This window comes from Felis catus, chromosome A2, assembly GCF_018350175.1.
Source record: "Felis catus isolate Fca126 chromosome A2, F.catus_Fca126_mat1.0, whole genome shotgun sequence".
Lineage (NCBI taxonomy): Eukaryota > Metazoa > Chordata > Mammalia > Carnivora > Felidae > Felis > Felis catus.
In genome coordinates, this window is record NC_058369.1 from 134,127,430 (window position 1) to 134,140,749 (window position 13,320).

Here is a 13,320-nt window from a genome sequence, read left to right on the forward strand (position 1 = left end):
AGAACTTCATGTACATACATATATATGTTTGGAAGAACCATTTCAAAAGCAATATTGGTCATTTTTGATTACTAAATAAACTTTTTGCCTGCTTAAGCTGAAATATCTCCCTTAAAAATAAACATTTAAAAGTCATTTTTACATTTACTATAGGAAAAGATTATTGGTGGGGTAGTAGTTGCAATAATTTTAGTTGAAAATTGTCCCTTTGCAAATAAAATATGTTGACTCTGATTTTCTCCTGTGTGCAGTTTGGTTCTATTTTTCCATCTGTTACTACTTAATAAACACTTTCACTTGCAAGTTAGGGGACCAGTTGCAGACTTACTGAAGCTCAAGGAAGACTATCTATTACTTCTGACATAAATATTATAAATAGTAAATAAGTTTTCTGAAGTATCTATGCTAAATTCAATTTTATCAAGTAGAACTGTACATTACCTGTAAAGAACTAGTGTTTTTTTCTAGCTTAAGTCTTTTTAGCCCTCTGTAATTTGTTTCCAACATTTACTCATGCCAAACTATAACTTTCCAATTAGTCTCTGACACTTCTTTTGCATGTATGTATGTATGTATACATTTGTATACATTTGTATACAGACATGGTCCTGTCTGGTTGATTTGCAGAGCAGTGCCCCAAATTTGATTTTTGTTAGCAACAAAATCATGTTGAACTTCAGCTGTGTGTAGGTCTATTTGTGGTTCAACAAATGACAAAATACAGAATACTTAAAAATTTGGTCCTGGAAATGTATTTGTCTGGTTTATGTTCTCCTTTGCTTTCCTTGCATTACTGATTTTAGTAGCTATTTCATCCATTTCCTATAGCTAACCAAACTATTTTCTTAAATAGATATAGGAGATATTCAAGCAGTTTCTAGCTCTCCAAAAAGTAGTGAAATCATTTATGAAATGATCTTTCACTATGCACCTTTGAAGACTGAACTGTGGTATGTTCTGTCACCTTTCCTCCATTCACAAAACTACAGATGGTACTGACTCTAGTTCATCTCATCCTAGCTGTTGACAACTGAATCCTGTGTCCTAGAATTTAAATAGTCTAAGATTCATTATAAGACTATCATTTGAAACATACAGTAACAGTATTCAATTAGTTTAGCCTCCCCAAAATGCACTTTCATGTAAAATATACAGACACAACCAGGGCAAAAAAAGTGTCCTTAGCATACTATCCTTAAGAGTTCTTAGAAGAAAAATTGGGAAAATGTTAATAGTGACTATTAAATGTTTTATGTGTGTTCCAGTTATGTTTCTGATAAGTCCTATGTTAGAGATACACAGTGAACTGTTTCCTGATGAAATACATAATGTCTAGAGTTTGGTTCAAAACATTCCAGTGGGAATGCTGGGGTGGGGCAAAGAGTGGTTGGTGAATATACAGATGAAACAGTGTCTTTAATAATCTAGGGTGTGAACACCTGGGGGTTCACTATACTATTTTCTTTATATGACTTTTTTCTCAATAAAAACTTGAGAATAACTAACTAATTCACACCTTATTTTCACAATCATTCAACTGAACCATCATCTCAAACCCGGGTCACTGAGGTTCTTCTCTATCTATACTTTTCTAACACGAAAAGCAACACATTGTAGATCTGGTCAGTTTCATGCTCACTGATGACTCCACCTATCCTTCCTTCTACTTTATGATGAAACATTTGATTTCCCAAATACACTACACTACTCTACACCATGATATTTCATGTCTGCACGGATTATTCCACCCTGTTCTCTATGTGTCTACTCTTCCTCTTGTTCCTTCCTAAGTGTACCACTTCTTCCTGAAAATCTCCGATTTAGTTAAAACCTCAACAATATGGCTAGTTATGCAATGCAACTTTTCTCTTACAGCTCCACTTTGCAGTTTTTATTAATGCTTAATCACACATTGTATTTTATCTGTTTACAGATATCCAACCTAAAATATTTAAGATTTCATTGAACATAATTTCACTGAATATAAGGCATGAATCTTATTTCTAATTACATTTTACTTCCTTACTCTTGTTTATTCTCCCCTTCCTTATTCTTTCTCACTTGTTTTTTATTCATGTTTTATTGTTACAATGTATGTTCTCATGATGGCCTTAAATTATCTGGGGTACAATTTGGAGCAAATATAAATGAACTAACAATCTTTCTAACTAATTGTGAAACTCTTCAGGACAGTTAATGCCTCTTGCTGACCTGTATATACCCAGCAATAAAGCTATCTTTAACTGAATTGAGAAAGCAAATAAAACTTAAAAGAACAGCTGGTAAATTATTGGTAAATAGAAGGAGGACAGTGAGAAATTGCTAGAATCATCCAATTTACAAAATGCTCTAAAATAAATACCTAAAACTTTATTTTTCATTTTATATATCTTCATGTATAAAATTATTATTTTCTTGTTACATAGAACCTGATGTACTTTATTGACTTACAACATTGTTATTATCACTGTTTATTAGAATTCTGTAGTATTCTTTTATTTATTTATTTATTTATTTATTTATTTATTTATTTATTGTTTTCCCTTAGAAAAACAAATACTTAATAGTTATAATGTGAGATCAAAGTACATATTATTTCACAGGTTGGTAGGTTTTTGACAAATTGTAGGTTATCATGAGGACATATTTGTACAATGCTAATTTACAAACATATTTTCAAAATTAAGTATAGTTTTTATCTCAATTAAGTATTCCTTTATTTATTATGGTGAAATTAATAATCAACATATAAAAACTAATGGGAACGTGAAAGATATAATTCTTCTCTTAAGTGTTTTCACGTAATTTCAGTCACCTTTAAATAATATTTCTGGATTATGAATAATTATAACTATGGGCTATAAAATCTAACTTTATTAAAATTCATAAATTTTCAGAATAGGAGAATGCCATATGCAAATATTTTTAATATAGTAGACTGGTATGGTAGTATTCAGTCTAAAATTGAATAGAACTATTAGATCATATTTAGGGTGTTAAATTGCCACAGATATAATTGTACAAATACCAACAGGAATGGATTGAAACTTAGTTGTTTTAGGAAGGAATGGAGATATTACTATAATCTTCCTGTGTTTAATATTAACAGTTTTAACCATGATTGTAAATAGAAGCAATGGATTGGCTTTATCAAGGGATAAGTTCAGGCACCTTAGGACTTACACAATGTGTATGTCCATGAACTGTCCCTTCCCTCCATCACCACTACTGCAAAGGGATTATGCTGTGGCTTTCAGATCAGCAGTCAACAAAGCAATCAGATCTTCCAGAAGAGGAGATCATTTAGCAAGTTTAAGTTATGCTTCCAAAGCTGCTTCCAACTCTTTCTACAACATTATCATGAAGGGGGATATGGGTGAGACAAAAGAGGCTTCCTTCAATTTGGTGTTTCCCTCCTAAATTGGTGAAGAGTGGGAAGTAATAATAATAATAAGGAAAATCGTAACATTTATTCCCAGCTCATTATTGCCATACATTCTGCTAAACTCAAGGTTCATAGGCCCTTGCTATAAATAATTTGTATGATTTCAGATTGAAATGCTTTATCTGAATCTTTGTCTCTTTTTAAAAAGCCTCTCAAATGGTGAGGAAGGACCAAGAAGTAGCTGAGCACTGGGGCAATGAACCTGAAGAGGTTTTGGATTGAGACTTAAAGATAATTCATGATTCTGGTTACTGGAGGTCATTGATGCAGTGCCACAAATGAATGCTTATTTTATTTTTGAGATAGAGTCAGAGCATGAGCGGGGGAGGGGCAGAGAGAGAGAGAGAGAGAGAGAGAGAGAGAATTTGAAGCAGGCTCCAGGCTCTGAGCTGTCAGCACAGAGCCGGACACAGGGCTTGAACTCATCAACCGTGAGACCATGACCTGAGCCGAAGTCAGACCCTCAACTGACTGAGCCACCCAGGCGCCCCATGAATCTTTGTCTCTTCATTTATTCATAATAAGTATTGTTTAAAGATTAAAAACCTAGAGCTGGACAATAAACAAAAAACAATTTACCTGTTTTAATTTTCTAGGACAAATAACAGGTTCAGACAGTATAATATTCTTCTACACTGAACCCAAAACTTAAGCCGAGACACTCTGAGAATTAAAGAATTCTTTAGAATATCTTTAAATTTTTATATCAGAGGCAAGGTATGATTTTATAATCACAGCCTCAGATGTGCAAAATTATAGTATTCTGTATTTCTCTATAAACCTAAGTTAGCTCATGACCCATTTTTACATAATCCTGTCATTTTTAGGTACACTCAGCCACTTTCAGCTTAAATTTGACATTTCAAGATTATATTGACTTCCCATGTTTCATCCTATCTCTCTCTATGAGCAAAAGAAATTCAGGGAGGTTGGGAGGAGCTAAACTTGTCCATCACTATCCTCCAACTTCCTGTAACTTAAACAATTCCTTTAGAAGCATTCATTTGTGGCATCCAATCTTACTACATCAATGAACTCCAGTAACCAGGGTCATGAATTATGTTTAGGTCTCAATCTGAAACCCCTTCAGGTTCATTGCCCAGTGCTCAGCTACTTCTTGGTGCTTCCTCGCCAACTGAGAGGCCTAGAAAATTTAATATAACCTCCCATGTACTGTATTGGATCTAAGAGATTCTGTATGGCTACCTATGGCCAATTTAAAAGTAAAAAATAAATGTTAAATAGTAAAAGAAACAGGCAAAGGTAATTACTGGTAAATGATATTTAATGCATATATTCAAATACTAATAGAATAACTGCTTTTATTTGGGGGAAAAAATCCCAGATCCAACAGAAGTTTTATGATATACCAAAGAAAATTTTTAAGCATGTTTTTATTCCAGCTTTAAAGATGATCCCTATATAGCTTGGGAGACTTTAAAAAAAAATACATGCTTTGGCAACTTATTAGAATCTCAATCACCCCTACTATCCATTGCCCACTAAAACGAAAGGCCTCTAATTAGAAGTGGTATGGGCTACTCATTCACAAACACAGTTAAAATCTAAAGGGATCATACCTGAAGTCTTTATAAAGGCACTATGACTGTTAGGGATACAATTCAGAAGTAATATTTATAAAAATTATGATCACCTTACTGTACGATGTTTGACTGATTTCTAGTATAGCCTACTACTTTAATCATTGTGAGAATTAAATAAGTGATTTTTATTAATAATTGTATTTGTTCAGATTCACTTGATAAGTTAAGCATTTTACAATTCTATTTATGCTGAATCTAAACATTCTCCACTTCTCTGGCTAATGGTAGATAACAAGCTAACATAGAACAAGATATCATTCTATTATAACTAGTTAATGGTATGGAAAAAACATCAACAGAAGCAACTTCTCTTTTCCCTTTTATAAGGTGTAGTAGGATTCATCTTCAATCTTTCTCCTCACCAATATGACTACCACTGCCACCATATATATAGTGAACCACCAATATTAAGGGACCAGGATCTCAAGTATACTGTTTATTCTAAATACAATGTACTTTTTTTTTCCAATAAGAGATTAGAGCATCATCCTGCTGATTCAATCTTAATGGAAATTTTACCCTACCAACACATGTAACCACTTAATTCTTTACCTTATTTTGACTAGGGTCAGAACAGCTTTACTAAGTGATTGAGTTTCTCTACACTTTGGTCTAAAATGTAAAGAAAACAAAGATGGCCAAATGGCACACATCCAAAGCATTCTAAAAAGGTGATAAGTGTGCTTTATAAACTGGATAATTTTGTAAGTGAAAGACTGTATTACTAAAACTTAGAACATCTTTATCAGGAAAAAAAACATTTTCTGTTATATATTAGATCATGTAAGTCAGCACTATACATCTAAGGGTTTATGTTTTTGTTTTGGGTGGGAGGGTTGTATTTTGTTTGTTTATTTGTTTGTTTTAGCTGATTGGAAACAATTGAGCTGTGTCATATGGAAAGGTCACAAAAGAGCTTCAAATTCTGGGCAACTATGTGATTGGTGAATTAAAAGAGAAAAGTGTTAGACTGAATTCACAATATGTTTTCACATTTATATATTTGCTAATTTTTCATAGTTCCTTTTTTCCTGTCTCTTGTGCTTTGTGATAAAATGCAGAATGGAGAGAAAAATGACTATGAATCACAAGCCATGTGTTCTACCCACACCATTAACTAGTTGTCAAATTTGTGATAAGCCTATTAACTTCTCTGAGCTTCATTTTTCTTTGTGTTTCCTTTAAAACATTAATAATACTCATATTCCTTTCCTTTATTTAATATACTTGACATCCTTGAGGTCCCGAATAAAAGGAAAGGGCCATACTGAAGGAGCAGTCTCAGGTTTAGATAAATGTTCAGAAAGTTCCTGGACCTAGTATCTACATCACAGAAGCAGATAAACAGTAATAATAGACCTGATTTCTTAGCTGACTGAGTTAAATGATGGATTTAGCTCAGTACAATGGCTCCCAACATAAGTAACATGGTTACTACTTGTGTATGTCCAGAAACAATGATGAGATTCAGAAGATAATTAAACATTTAAACACAGCAATAAGCACGGTATCTGCTGCTTCATATAATGGGAGAAATTATACAAGGCATATTTGAAGTCAAATAGTTTGAATTACATGTTATTTATATGCTGGGCCTATTTTTTTTCAGCTATAAAGCTAGGAAACAATATGTATTATTTGTCCAAATCTGTGTTTGATGAAACTCTAATCTATCTGGTCTCTAATTTTAAAGGGGAAACTCCTCTCCTCCCATCTAGAATAACATGAAAAAGATGCAATGTCAAAGGACAGGAGGGAAGCAGCAGGGGAAATACTAGTTTGCGCTGAAACAAAATAGTGGAAAACAGTACGTATTACTTAAGTGAGTTATACTGGGTAGAGCTTGAGCAAAAAAGCTCTATGTAAGAGCTTATATGACACTTACTGTTTGTCAGGCACTGTGTATATATATATATATATATATATATATATATATATATATATATATATATATATATAATTAATTCTCATATTCCACATAAGATAGGTTGGATTACTACCCTGCACAAGGTACAGGGGTACAGAAGGATTAAGTGTTATGCTCTAGAACATGAAAAATTTTAAACTGGTTACTCACCCCAAAACTACTACATCTATAGTTTCTAATGTTTTTCATTTGTTCATCTTATATTCACATAGTAACTACTTGCTTATTATTCTTAACACAAAATTAATTCTGTAAATCGTTATGTTTTAATTTCTCCATATTTTAATATATATTCTTAGAATTTCAGAGCATTTTTCTATTGAATGACAAGTCACCGTTCTATCTCAATCATATGGATTGAAGTCATTTTAATGAACCTCGATCTCTAACTTCTAAAATGGACGTCACATTTGTAAGAATTTATGAAAAGAATAAGACTGGTGTAGAATGCTGTAATTAGGTGTATAATAAGAGCATCACAATTTGCAGTGCATCCTACAGAGGAATAGCCGCCTACTATGATTTAACTAGGATTGGGCAAATGTGCAGCCCTCAGCGCCATTTATGAATTAATCAGGTGCACAAGCACCTCTTAGGAGCCTTCATACCGAGTGAAGAAATCTCCTAAGGGACATCATATTAAAACAGCCCTACAAAACTCATTAGTAGAAACTACATCTTCCTATTTTTAATTTAAATATATAATAGAAAAAGAAACAACCTCTTTCAATCTATCACTGGACTTGAATTAGGGTCATTGTAATGCAGAAATTACTAAAGTTTTTTTGTTTAGTTTCTGAATAAATGCATATTTTATATCCATGCAATTCCAAAACTAAAAGAACTATGGAAAAAACATTTTTGATATAGCTAATGATGTATCTAGAACACATATGCCTTACAAACTTGCAAACAGACACACATAAATGCTTTATTTCATCCTGAAGGCAATACAAAATGTTTGTAGTTAAAATAATCCCTTTGCTTAATTTAAGCCAATGCCATATGACTTGACTATTATCAGCTTTGAAATTGAACCAGAAATTAGGCAAAGTTGTAAAAAAGTCACTTTTTTTTTTTGCCTAGCTATTACAGAAATACTTTTTAATGCTTTCAGGCAGAGCAGGTAATATAAAATTTCCAATACTGACTTCTACTTGAGACAAGGATACACTTTAGGAGTTATTAGCACTCTGCAACTTGTGTTAAGTCTGACATTCATGATGTCTCCGTTATTAAATAGATACTAGTACGTACTGATTTTCTTATAAAACTTAATAATGATAATGACCTTTCCTTTAGGAATTGGGTTTCCACACTGAAAACACAGGTAGATATATAGAATTTGATGCCAGACACAGACTGTAGCAGGCTGCTGAGTTTTTATAAAGAGAGAAGTTGAAATGCATTTTTCACCTTGGGCTTTGAACATTGGTGTGCCATCACGGTCATCAAATGTATATATTTCAGTTCATAGTGAATATAATTAGTGTTACACTCAATTTATTACCTGATTCATTGTCCATATGCCCCATTGCATCATTCCACTGTCGTGATTTGCACACCAGAGGATCCTATTAAGGGAAGAACAGCTGATAGTACACATTTTTTTTCCTCATGTCACTTTGTTCTATTTAAAAAGCAGTATTCAGCCAAATTTTTATGACCATACAGAGGCTAGTAACTTATAGATATAATGCCACAATCCTTAACCTTATTCACAATCCAAGACTAAGGCTTATTCAAAAATGATGTATTTAATGGTTCAGTGGTCCTATTAGTATTGCTTTGTTTTTCTCCAACTTCAGAAATTCTAATAATCAAAAACTCATCATATAATTAAATATTTCACTTAATATTAAATGCATGAAATAGCTATTAGTGGCCTTCATATTTTTCCTGGCCATGAGACTGTTGTGTAATCCATTAAGTTGTATGACCATCAAGGGCCAAAGAGGAGAAATCTATTATAAAACAATCATATCAGTGCATATCAAGAATAAAGAAAATTCAACAGTTTCTTTGCATTCAAAAACACTTTCGGAGTATTATAAAATTTAGGTTCTTCTCTAAGCCTATCATATTGACCTGTACTATATAACTAGTATTTTACCTTATCTCCAATCACTTATACAATTAGCAATAAGCAATCAAAAATGACATATCAATTGTTAAAGCCTTTTAAAAGGGCATGATAATTGAGCTCAACCAAATCTAAGCCCAATTCAAATCTTGGCTCTGATTTGCTACCTATATTAACACTCACAATCTTTGGAAGCTTCTGCTCCCTTGACCAGAATCTTTTGAGTCCTATTAGTGTGTTTCTGCAGGCATTTTTGCACAGCATGAAGTGCTGGATAGATACAAGCTATAATCTGAACGTCCATCCCTTTCCTAGATGCTAGTGTCATCCTCTATCACTGGTAAGCTCCACACTCAATATATTTTTAACAGTGTATTGACTTGGTCTTAATTAGTTTGCACATGGAAAGGCTTCCTCAAATGACAAGCAAATAAGGAAGTTTAAAATTATTTTTCCTTTCATATGGGCCATGATGACAGATTGGGAGAAAGTGGCATTTAGCTGTAAGAATATGTCAGAAGACATGTCTCTAAAGTGAGACATTGGGATCACCTGGCAATTAAAGAGTAAAATATGTTTTCATTTTTCCCAGTAAGGACTCAGCCATCTGGGGCTTTGAGAGAGCCATGGCACTGAGTGACTGTACTATGGACAAAAAATCCTTGGTTTTTAATGTTTGCTGAAGACTAATAAGCTATATTAACTTGAAAGTGAGCCACTTACAAACCCCAAGCCTCACTTACCTCATCTGTAAAAGGTGACTATAATCAAAATCAGGGATTTTTAAACTTTCATTCTTAGAAACTTAGGAGTCTATGGCATAACTCAGAGGCCTCTGAGAGAGGTAACCAAAAGCAGCACAGGGAAACATCCAGGCCTCTGCCCCATTTCAACAACATCAATTTGTTTTTACTTTGAGCTTCCCTGTATAATTTCCTTTAAAAAGAGTGGGGGTGGGGGAGAAGGTGTGGGAGTGGTAATGCTATTTAAAAAATCAAAACCACTGTTTCTACATAATCTCTGAGTTTCATTCAAAGATTTTTTTTAAATTTTTAATAACCAAATGTTTTTTAACATTCCAATAAGCATCTCTTATCTAGAGAGTTATAAATACTCTCACTCAGTTATCTATTCACTTAAACACATAAAAGTACTATGCAAAATCAATGCACAGAAATCAGTTGCATTCCTATACACCAACAATGAAGCGACAGAAAGAGAAATCAAGGAATCAATCCCATTTACAGTTGCACAAAAAAACATATAATACCTAGAAATAAACCTAACCAATGATGTGAAAAATCTATACACTGAAAACTATAGAAAGCTTATGAAAGAAATTGAAGAAGACACAAAAAAATGGAAAAACATTCCATGCTCCTGGATAGGAAGAACAAAGATTGTTAAAAATGTCAATACCAACCAAAGCAATCTACATATTCAATGCAAACCCTTTCAAAATAACACCAGCATTCTTCACAGAGCTAGAATAAATAATCCTAAAATTTGTATGGAACCAGAAAAGACCCCGAATAGCAAAAGCAATCTTGAAAAGAAAACCAAAGCAGGAGGCACCACAATCCCAGACTTCAAGCTATACTACAAAGCTGTAATCATCAAGACACTATGGTACTGGCACAAGAACAGACACTCAGATCAATGGAACAGAATAGAGAACCCAGAAACGGACCCACAAACGTATGGCCAACTAATCTTTGACAAACCAGGAAAGAATATCCAATGGAATAAAGACAGTCTCTTCAGCAAGCGGTGCTGAGAAAACTGGACAACGACATGCAGAAGAATGAACCTGGACCACTTTCTTACACCATACACAAAAATAAACTCAAAATGGATGAAAGATCTAAACATAAGACAGGAAGCCATCAAAATCCTCGAGGAGAAAGCAGGCAAAAACTTCTTTGATCTTGCCTGCAGCAACTTCTTAATACATCTCCAGAGGCAAGGACAACAAAAGCAAAAATGAACTACTGGGACCTCATCAAAATAAAAAGCTTCTGCACAGCGAAGGAAACAATCAGCAAAATAAAAGGCAACCAACAGAATGGGAGAAGATATTTGCAAATGACATATCAAAGGGTTAGTATCCAAAATCTATAAAGAACTTATCAAACTCAACACCCATAAAACAAATAATCCAGTCAAGAAATGGGCAAAAGACATGAATAGACACTTCTCCAAAGAAGACATCCAGATGGCCAACTGACACATGAAAAAGTGTTCAACATCACTCATCATCAGGGAACTACAAACCAAAACCACAATCAGATACCACCTTACACCTGTCAGAATGGCTAACATTAACAACTCAGACAACGACAGATGTTGGTGAGGATGCGGAGAAAGAAGATTTCTCTCATTGCTGGCAGGAATGCAAACAGGTGCTGGAAAACAGTATGGAGGTTCCTCAAAAAACTAAAAATAGAACTACTCTACGACCCAGCAATTGCACTACTAGGCATTTATCCAAGGGATACAGGTGTGCTGTTTCAAAGGGACACATGCACCCCAATGTTTATAGCAGCACTATCGACAATAGCCAAAGTATGGAAAGAGCCCAAATGTCCATCAATGGATGACTGGATAAAGATGTGGTATATATACACAATGGACTATTACTCAGCAATGAAAAAGAATGAAATCTTGCCATTTGCAACTATGTGGATGGAACTGGAGGGTATTATACTAAGAGAAATTAGAAAGATAATTATCATATGACTTCATTCATATGAGGAATTTAAGATACAAAACGATGAACATAAGGGAAGGGGAGCAAAATATATTATTTTTTTGGGAGGCGGACAAAACATAAGAGACTCTTAAATATAGAGAACAAACAAAGGGTTGCTGGAGGGTTTGTGGAAGAGGGGATGGGCAAAATGGGTAAGGGACATTAAGGAATCTACTCCCGAAGTCATTGTTGCACTAATATGCTAACTAATTTAAAAATTAATTAATTAAAAATTTTTTTAAATATTCTAATGGAAAACATTATTACTGTAACATGTCTAGCAGGCTGCAAAGACCCAGAGATGAGTTACCTGTAAAGTGGTGCACCAACCATGTAATGGACCATTTCAGGGTGTGTTTGGGGAGAGGAGTAACACAAAAAGAAAAAAAAAATGTCAGGATTTAAAAGAGAATAAAAATATAATTTTTCTTTATTAGCTCTGAAGAATTGAGGTACCATAAGGAATGGTGAGAAAGCTATAGAAATTAATTGGGGATAACATGGGACAATAAAGATCAAGTCAGTTATAGTTATATGGCGATTTACCAATGAATCCCATCTCTGCAAGGTTTAATCACATGATTGCCTTCCCCAGAATATCCCAAGATGTTTTCCAAGACTTTCAAAAATTATAAACCTTCAATACACGAAATTCTATGTCAATCAATGAATTTCTTTTCTTCCTTTCTTTATTCCTTTTTTCCTTCCTCCCTCCCTCCAAGGTCAATTTACTAATAGAAAATGGACAAAGGGTTCTAAGAAGAACATACTGCTTTTCAATGTCTAAATTCCTCATGTGTGTTATTTCATTATTCCATAACACATTTTGAATCAGCTATACCCCTTTGCCAGGAATAAAGACTCTCACCATTTTTTTTTTTTTTATTTTAGGTATTATGAGACTTCTGTCTTACCAGGTGTCCCTGGCCTTTGGTGTCTAATTAGCCTCAGAAAAGCAAACATATTCCCTTTGGCTACCAAAAACCGTATTGATAACAAATATCAAATGGGTTAATCACTGTTCTCTTACAAGGACTTCAATGTATGGTGGGATGTAAATATCAATCTCATATAATTTTAGTTTGCAAGCCTCTAAATATTTGTCAGAGATCTGGTTTCAATTAAACACACCTAAAACATTTTTTTGTAGAAGAGAGCTGTTATTAATTGTGTACTTAAAGCTAAATTATGCAACTATTATTAATTTAGAGCTACTGAATAGAAAAAGGTGCCGTGGGATAATATTAATAAGATTTCAAATGTTTTCTCTTGGGATAAAGAATTTTATCAAAAAAGGTAAATACATAAAATTCTAGGCTTTAGTGGGTTTCTCCATGGTTGTGAATTTTAGATCAATTAAAAAGATAATCTGTTCACTAGCTTATAATTTAAGAAAATACTGATATAAACTTACCATTTCAAAATCTACATTAGAATTTCATGACACACTAAATTATAATAACAATATCCCTTGTTTTTACCTTTTATAACTTTTATTACTAATCTTCA

General features: G+C 33.5%; 2 long non-coding RNA genes across 5 annotated transcripts in view; one reads left to right on the top strand and one right to left on the bottom strand.

The window, feature by feature from the left end:
• LOC102899643 overlaps nt 1-13,320 on the top strand; it is a 36,847-nt gene that overhangs the window by 19,692 nt on the left and 3,835 nt on the right. The gene's annotated exons all lie outside the window — the stretch shown is intronic.
• The window catches only part of LOC123383986, a 65,908-nt gene that overhangs the window by 19,559 nt on the left and 33,029 nt on the right, over nt 1-13,320 (bottom strand). For 3 of the 4 annotated variants that reach the window (XR_006594448.1, XR_006594452.1, XR_006594449.1), the window contains exon 3: nt 7,030-8,550. This is a non-coding gene — a long non-coding RNA (uncharacterized LOC123383986). Of the gene's footprint in view, nt 1-7,029; nt 8,551-13,320 lie in introns of those variants that run through there. The other variant, XR_006594450.1, reaches the window with a different exon arrangement.